This window comes from Cornus florida, unplaced genomic scaffold (assembly GCF_030987335.1).
Source record: "Cornus florida cultivar Cherokee Brave unplaced genomic scaffold, ASM3098733v1 CherokeeBrave_3.0.0_Hap2_Chr03, whole genome shotgun sequence".
NCBI classification, from domain to species: Eukaryota; Viridiplantae; Streptophyta; class Magnoliopsida; order Cornales; family Cornaceae; genus Cornus; species Cornus florida.
Window position 1 is genome coordinate 69,267,598 of NW_026775573.1, and position 8,506 is coordinate 69,276,103.

The 8,506-nt window shown below is 36.2% G+C and overlaps 1 pseudogene; it reads right to left on the reverse strand.

The window, feature by feature from the left end:
• Positions 1-4,524: 4,524 nt before the first annotated feature.
• LOC132302070 (small nucleolar RNA R71) lies at positions 4,525-4,622 on the reverse strand (annotated as a pseudogene).
• Positions 4,623-8,506: the final 3,884 nt, after the last annotated feature.

The window sequence follows — 8,506 nt, forward strand, 5'->3', positions numbered from 1 at the left end:
AAAGCAAAACGCATGCCAAACGGGCCCTAAGTGTATTTTCGGAATCAAATAAGGGTATTTTCGGTATTTAATATAATTAATTAGTCATATGTGACACACATGCTTTGTTAATTGTACTTTTCTAACGGTTAGGGCCCGTTTAGGAAGTGTTGTGTGGTGTAGTGTTTTGTTTTAGCCTAGAACAGAACAAGTATTTTGTAGTGTGGTGTTCTAAAATGAGAATAAAACATGTTTGGGACGAAAATTTGGAGTGAGAATTTTGGAATAGAAATTAAATTTTTTTTTTTTGGATGATTAAATTAAATTAATTATAGAGCTTGATTAGTTTGCAAAACAAGAATTACAGAGCTTGATTAGTTGATTTAGAAAAAAAATTAAAACAAAACCCATACATACAGGTTAACAATTGCAAAGAGAGAGAGAGAAAGGGGCAAGCTTGAGAGTTGAGAGAGCGGCTAAAGCTTGCGAACGACGAACCAGAACTGGAACAGCGGGCGATGGAAACTAAATCAAAGCATATAATATATACTACTACTTCCTCTGTTCAGTTTTTGGTTGGAGGCATACAGTATAAACTGAATCAGAGCATGTAGAACATGTTTGGTAGCATTTTTTTAAAGATATGGATCTTGATTTTTTGAACAATCTGAAATCAACTCTTGCCCTCTCTCTCTCTCTACAACTGGAAACTACGAAATCTACAAGAATCAGAAGATCATAAAAAATTTCACCAAATACGTTTTAGGAAAAAAATTAAAACAAAACCCATACACACAAGGAAAAAGAAGCACATACACATTGGAATAGCGGAAACCCATACACACAAGGAAAAGGAAACCCATACACACTGGAACAACGGGCGATGGAAACTGAAAGATATGGGTTTTGATTTTTTGAACAATCTGAAATGATATACTGATATGGGTTTTGAACAATCTGAAATGATATGCCGATATGGGTTTTCAATCTGAAATGAAACCCATTATTGTAGAATTTGTAGTTTGTAGTTGTAAAGAGGGAGAGAGAGGGCAACTGATTCTTGTAGATTTTGTAGTTTGCATTTGCAGAGAGAGAGAGAGAGGGCAAGTTCAGAGGTTTTTTTTTTTTTTTTTTTAATCTGAAATTAGGGCAAGTTCAGAGTTAAGAACAAGAATAGAGATGGAGGTGATTGGGAGGCTGAAATGATTTGCCGCGAAATCGCCACTAGGAGGTGATTAGGGCAAGTTCAGAGTTGAGAACAAGAATAGAGATGGAGACGGGTTTTGAACTTCTGATCCTTGTAGATTTTGTGTTTGCAGTTGCAGAGAGAGATAGGGAGCAAGTTCCAAAGTTAAGAACGGGAATAGAGACGGAGGTGATTGGGAGGTGATGAGCACTGAAAAGTGTGTGTTTAAACCCCTTAAGCTTGAGCATTTTAGGACCTTTATCTATCTTATTTCCCCGTTTTATTCTAATTTTGTGTTATTGCCCTTTTTAGGTGCTTATCCCAAAAATAAGTCAATTCAGCCAAATAAGAGCATTAAAGAAGTTAACTCAAGCTGAATAGAAGAAAAGAGCAAAATGGAAGCTAAATGAAGCAAAGTATGGAAATTCAGTATGTTCGATCGATCTCAACATTTCTTCAATCGATCGAAAGTTCATCGATCTAAACAATTCAAGATGGATCCAAGCCTTTGTCCTTATCCAAAAGAATCCAACAAGTTTGATCGATCCAATATTTCCCAGATCAATTAAAATGATTCGATCTTATCCACACCTATTACCCCACCTACCACTTTTGTCTCTTTCCCAAAATATCCCAAAATATCTCAGAGATTTGTCTTTATTCAAAAAGCGCCGCCAAGGATGATCGATCTCTACAGCATTCGATGGATCTCAGCTAAGTTCGATCGATCTCAACACAGTTCGATCGATTGAACTTCCTCCAGTCCGAAAAAAAGACAAATTCCAGCTCATTAAAAGTTGGCTCATGGTGCAATCATTGGAGGACCTTGATGCACGAATCCAGACCATTGCTGTGACATTTAACCTACCTATATAAGGATTGAGAGCCAACTTTAGAGCATAATTCATGTAGGTTATATGTTATTCATAATTCATCATATCTCATATCTTAGAGAGGAGGCTAGAGATTAGAGAGCTTTACACATTTTTGGGAGTTCTTTCATTCTTTTAGGGTTTCCATCAAGAATGAGGTCATTCCTACCATGGAGATAGCCCTTGAGGGTTGGATGACTACTTCAATGAGTGGCTAGACATCTACTTGGGGCTAGAGTAGCCCCTAAGTTTGCTTTCTAGACTTAGTTCTTTGTATATTTTTGGGGATTTATTTGTAACAAATGTTTTAATCTTGGATTTATATATATATCTTGTGGTTTCTATTTGATGTATATAGATTAATGCTTTCAATTGATTATTTACTTCTAACCATATGTCTATGTATGCTAGAATGGATGATTCATGTGCTTTTTTCTAGATTTAGTGGAGTTAATGCATGTTTATGTGTATGGATGAAGTTAATCTAGAGATGATCAAAACATAGAGCTTAATTAAATAGTACTCTTGCAATTTATTTGATGGTTCACACTTGTTTCTTGATGGATTGAACCACACCTTTAGCTTACTTAGTTTAATTTCATGTCTTTAGTGTAGATGTAGTGTAGTTGCTTTAAATTCATAGATAGGTGGACAATCTACTCTTGTTCCTTGGTGTTCCATACTTATGAATGCATTAGGTGTATGTTTTTAGATAGTTGTGTGTGCATAAATTGTGGTTTCATTGAAGGGATTTTGGTCTCATTTGATAGGTTGTGCTTTCTATTTGATTTGGTTTGACAATCTATTCTTATTTGTCATCCATGCCTAGTTTCAATTAATGTCACACACACACACACAAGTTACAAGTCAATTTCCCCATTAATATACAATTGCTAGTATCTAGTGAAGTCAAGCTTAGTGGTGAGCTCTAGTACCCCAAGTCCTCCCCTCTATATCTTTCTCTACTTTATTAATTATTGAATTTTGTTTACTTTAATTTTATTTGCATAATAGCTTAATCAATCATTCCAACCAATCTTTGATCACTTGACCTACTAACCCTATATATTGTTTCCATTGCAAAGGCACCCACAATCCCTTGGGACGATCCCTACTCACCCTAGCTATATTTTTAGTTAGAAGTAGTAGTGGCTTTTATAAATTTAAAACTTGGCCACATTGCACACTCACACTCTTAGTTCATCTCTTTGTAAACTTTTGGTACAACGCGACGGCACCCACCAAGTTTTTGGCACCATTTCCGGGGATTTAATTGGCAATGCCGTGTTTTGGAAATAAATATGAATTAATACTCTTTTGATCGTGTCTTTTCTTTATTTTCTTCTTAGTTACTTATTGTATTTTTTCTTGATTGACTAGGTGATTTGAGCAAGGAAATCAAGTAAAGGAGAATTAAAGAGCAAGGAAGCCAAGTGGAGCTAAGCTAAACACAAAAAGGCAAAAATCTAAAAAAATTGCAAAGCAAAGCAAGGCTAGAAAGTTGAAAGTTAAATTGAAGTTACTTAAGGACCCTTTGTGAGATCTTTCTAACTCAATCTCTAGTTAAATCGTCGGCCCTCGTGGAGGCAAGTTTTTTCATTCTTAGATAGATCATAAGGCCGCGTGGAGGCAATTTACTTTTCCTTACATATTGTTCGAGCATGGGAGTATGTGATCAATATATGTGGAGAATGTTTGTTGATTGATTTGTTGTGGGGGCGAAGTGTTCGTTACTTGCTTATTTCTTGTTATTGTCTTTGCTAGTGCATACATAGTCGTAGGTCATTGAATCCTACTCTTGTCCCTCTTAATTTTCATCTTGAATCAGTTGTTCGTAATCTTAGGGGAAAAGGTAGTTCTCATCACTCCATTTCATCAATGGAGGAGCAAAATAATGACCATGTGGAGGACCTTGGTTACATAGACCAACAAGGCATCCTCCACCCTAATGAGCATCATGAAAACATCCAAGTACCATTAGGCATGCCTAGACCATTCATTCTACCACAACAACAAAGCCAAATTCCATTGGGAATGCCTCAAGCAATCTTTGCTTCATAACCTCTTATGGTTCAAGCTAACCACGATGTTTGAGTAGCACTACCGGTTGTAAATCTCCCTCTTTCTTTAAGAGACCACTATGTGCCTAATGAATATAATGCACCCACTTGCATTCAATTGCCTCCATTTAGAGCACATCACTATGAAATCAAACCACAAACCATTCAAATGCTTCCTAATTATCATAGACTTCCAAGTGAAGAACCCTATAAGCATTTGGATGAGTTTCTTGAAGTGTGTTCCACCGTGAAATACACGGACATGCCAGAAGAAGTGTTAAGACTCAAACTTTTTCCTTTTACCCTCAAAGACAAGGCAAAATATTAGTTTAACAATCTTAGGCCTTTTTCAATAACTTCTTGGGCAGAAATGCAACAAAAGTTCTTGAAAAAGTACTACCCGGTTTCGAAGACCAATGCCATGAGAACTTCCATTCGTGAATTTTCTTAAGGGGATGGGGAAATGTTTCATGAGGCATGGGAAAGATTCAATTACTTGCTTAGGAAGTGCCCTCATCATGAAATACCTAGGTGGCAATTAGTTCAATATTTCTTTGAAAGTTTACCAGATAATCATAAGGGTATGGTTGATGTATCTATAGGTGGTTCTTATCTTAATAAGTATGAAAATGATGTGTGGCAATTGTATGAAAGTATGAGTGAAAATTCCATACATAGATCTTTGTCTTCTAAAAATGGTAGAAATCTAGGTGGAAGGAAGAATGTTGGCTTGTATCAAGTTGACAACTCTAATGATATAGCTGCCGAGATGAAATCCTTATCTCAAAGGTTTGATCAATTTTTGATCAACCAAACTTCAGCAAATCAAATGCCTTCCTCCTCTAATCATGTTCATCATCATGCATCTAATGAATCATGTAAGACTTGTTCAAGTGTCTTGCATTCTACATCCAATTGTCCCCATGGACATGTGCCAAGTGACAACTATGAGCAAGTCAATGCTACATTTGTCAACCAAGGGAATAATCCCTATGGCAATCATTATAATCCAGGATGGAGGAACCATCCGAACTTTTGTTGAAAAAGCCAAGAGGAAGGCTTAAACCCTCCCCAAGGTGGTTTTCAAGGAAAGTATGTTCCGCCTCTAATGCAAAACCAAGGTTCCCAAGGTTTTAGATCATCATCATTCCAATCACATAGCAATCAATTTTCAAATTCTCATTTCCCTAATCTACCATCTTATTCTCAAGGAAATTCTAGGAGTCCCGCTTTTGAAAAAAAAGTTTTGACCGCTTTAGACACTCTAGAGCCGAACACTCAATTGCTTCATTCTCATTCTCAATCTATTGCTAAGCTAGAAACCCAAGTAGGGCAAATAACTAGTACTTTAAATGCTAGAGAGAAAAGGAAAATACCTTTGAATGCCCCATCAAAGCAACAATGTGTTGTGGAGACTCATTCCTCATTGGAAGGTCCCACAATTGAGTATGTCAATGCGGTGACAACCTTGAGGAGTGGGAAGATTGTAGACAACAAAGTAGGTATATCCAATGAAGAGAGTGAACCGGTGCAACCAAAAGTTGACACCCGTCCCGTTTCACATTTTATTCCTCATTCATTGCATGTGCATGATCATCATGTTGAGAAGGTAATGAAAAATTATTTGAAAGATGAATCAAAGTAAGATTTGAAAAAGGACTTGAAAAATTCTTGTGTTGATGATGTTTTAAAGAAATATTTTGAAAAAACTTTTGAGCCAAGAGCTCTATTTCTGGATGCCTTGAAATGATCCATCTATCTTGATAAACAAAAGACCAAGACCAATGAAATCATTGAAATGTTTAGGCAAGTAAAGATTAATCTCCCACTTTTGGATGCAATTAAGCAAATTCCGGCTTATGCCAAGTTCTTAAAAGATTTTTGCACCCAAAAGAGGAAGAACAAAAGCCAAGCACCAAGAAAAGTGGTCTTGACCAAGCAAGTAACACTCTCCCAAAGTTTAAAGACCCCGGTTCACCTACTACTTCTTGCATCATTGGTGACCATGTCATCAATCGGGCTCTCTTAGACTTAGGAGCAAGTGTTAACCTTCTTCCATACTCAGTGTATGTCAAATTTGGGCTTAGGAGACTTGAAACCAACGTCGGTAGTTTTACAACTTGCCGACCGATCAATCAAAAAGCCCATGGGTATCATTGAGGATGTTTTGATTAAAATTGATAAGTTCTTCTTCCCGATTGATTTCGTTGTCATTGACACGGAACCAGTTCCGAATCCCAAAAGCCAAATTCCCGTTATCCTTGGCCGTCCTTTCTTGGCAACTTCAAATGCCAACATCAATTGTAGGACGGGGATAATGAAAATCTCATTTGGGCATATGAAAGTGAATTTGAACATTTTTAATCCAACCCCGAATTTAATGGACCAACATGAAGAAGTATGTGTTGTAGAGGAGTGTGTGTAATGACCCAAATTTTCGGATAATTTTTTTTTTCGTTGTTCTTTCCCTTCTGAGTTGGTTTCTTATCGATTAGTGTCGTCTCGAGTGCTCTGGAATGACTTCCGAGACTCTTTTCTTTAGAATGACAACTTCCTTTGAGGACAGAGTCATTTTCACATTTTTCGTTTTTCGACACTATTCACTTTTCGTCCTTTTCCCTATTTCGTCTTTTTCCCTATTTTGTCTTTTCCCCTTTTGCCACTTTGTTGGCGTAACCACACTTCTTGTGTTCGGAGTTGGTTTTTGACTTCACGTATCTTCATTCTCAGTGGTTTCCTGAAATACGTATCTTTACTTTTGTAGTAAAGTATTCTGGTTGCTCCCGGTGTCCAAAGGGGCATGGATGCACAGTTCTTTGGAATCTTTTTCTTTTTTTGGGGTGTTTTTCATAAATATCTTTTGAAGATATTTATTTTAGGGGTTTCTAAAAAAATATCTTTTTGGAAGATATTTTCATTCTAGGGCAGTTTTGTAGTTTTCACTTTTTGGATGGGCCATTGTGCAATTAATGAAAGTTATTACTCAATGTCTTGTTTTGAGCCTGGATCCTCGTACATGATTCATTTTCACTTTTCGTCAAGTCATGTACTCTTGGAATTCCGTTCTGGTCGATGTTTTCCAGTTTCAGGGTTTCTGGCCCCGGTTTGCGCTAAAATTATTTGGGGCATAACTTTCTGCTCGGGACTCAGTTTTTGACGCCGTTTCTTCCATTATTCATATTTTCTCATTTTGAATCTTTTTTGTTCATAGAGTTTTGCCGTTTAAGTGCATCTGCTCAAATTTCACTTTTCTGGACCCAACGGGACCATTTTGGGGCACTTTTTGAGATTTTCTATAAATAGGAGCACTTAAGAGAAAATATCATATTTTTCTCTCTCTCCCTCGTCTCTCTTGGCCGGATCTCATGGCAGCCATGGCTGCCATGTTTCTCTCTTCTTTTCCGGTCACTTCCCTTGGTTGAAAAGGTGTAGTACCTTTATGTTTATTGTTCCGCTCGCCGTACTCTACCTTTCCCCCTTCTTAGAACTCAGTTTTGGCCATTTATTGAGTTTGGGTTTGAAGTCAAGATGTGTTTTTGATGGGGCTTTCTTCGGATTCTTGTTCGTGGTGTTGTCCCCGACAAAACTTAGGAGTTTCGTCAGATTCAGAACGGTTTCCATTTGGTGGGGATTTGAGATTTCATCTCAAATGGAGGTAGGGAATGTTTTAGGATTATTTGTGTGTTGTATTATGTATTTGCCATGATTATACAATATATGTATACCTTGTATCAAATCTAGAAAGTTAGTAATTTTTATTTCTTTGTATAAGATTTAAAATTCATGATGATGTGTGACTTGGATTTGAATTGTGGCATGCTAGAAAATCTTGTTTTAATGTGTTGGTTAACATATATTAAATTTGGATTAATTAAATAAAAATTGCACTTTTTAATTAATATTTATCTTTTGTGAAAGATTAAAGTTCATGGCTGTACCTTGAATGAAATTGAGTTGTATTATGATTCTAAATTAAGTTTTGACATGTTTGTTAACATACTTTAATTTGAGAGTATTTGGTTGAGTTTGAAATTCTAGAGACTTTAATTAAATGAATTAATTAAAATCTATTTTGTGGTGTCATTGGCCTAATTAAGCTTTTGAATGCATGTATGTAATGACTATGAATTGTCCTTTAACATATATTAAATTGAGGCCATTTGGAAATGAATTGAAATCTAGAGAGTTTACTTATTTTGATTTAATTAAATTCTATCTTGTTTATCCGTGGATTTAATCATGTTTTGGAAGTTGTTTCTATGTTGAGATCATGGATTTGGACTTGTTGAATATTCACTTGATTATGTTTTAAGCATTCAGTGCCTTGTTGTTAAATTTATATTCATGAGAACTTGTTTCCAATATTGAATATATGATTGACTTGTGTAATGAATTGTGCACTTGGTGTT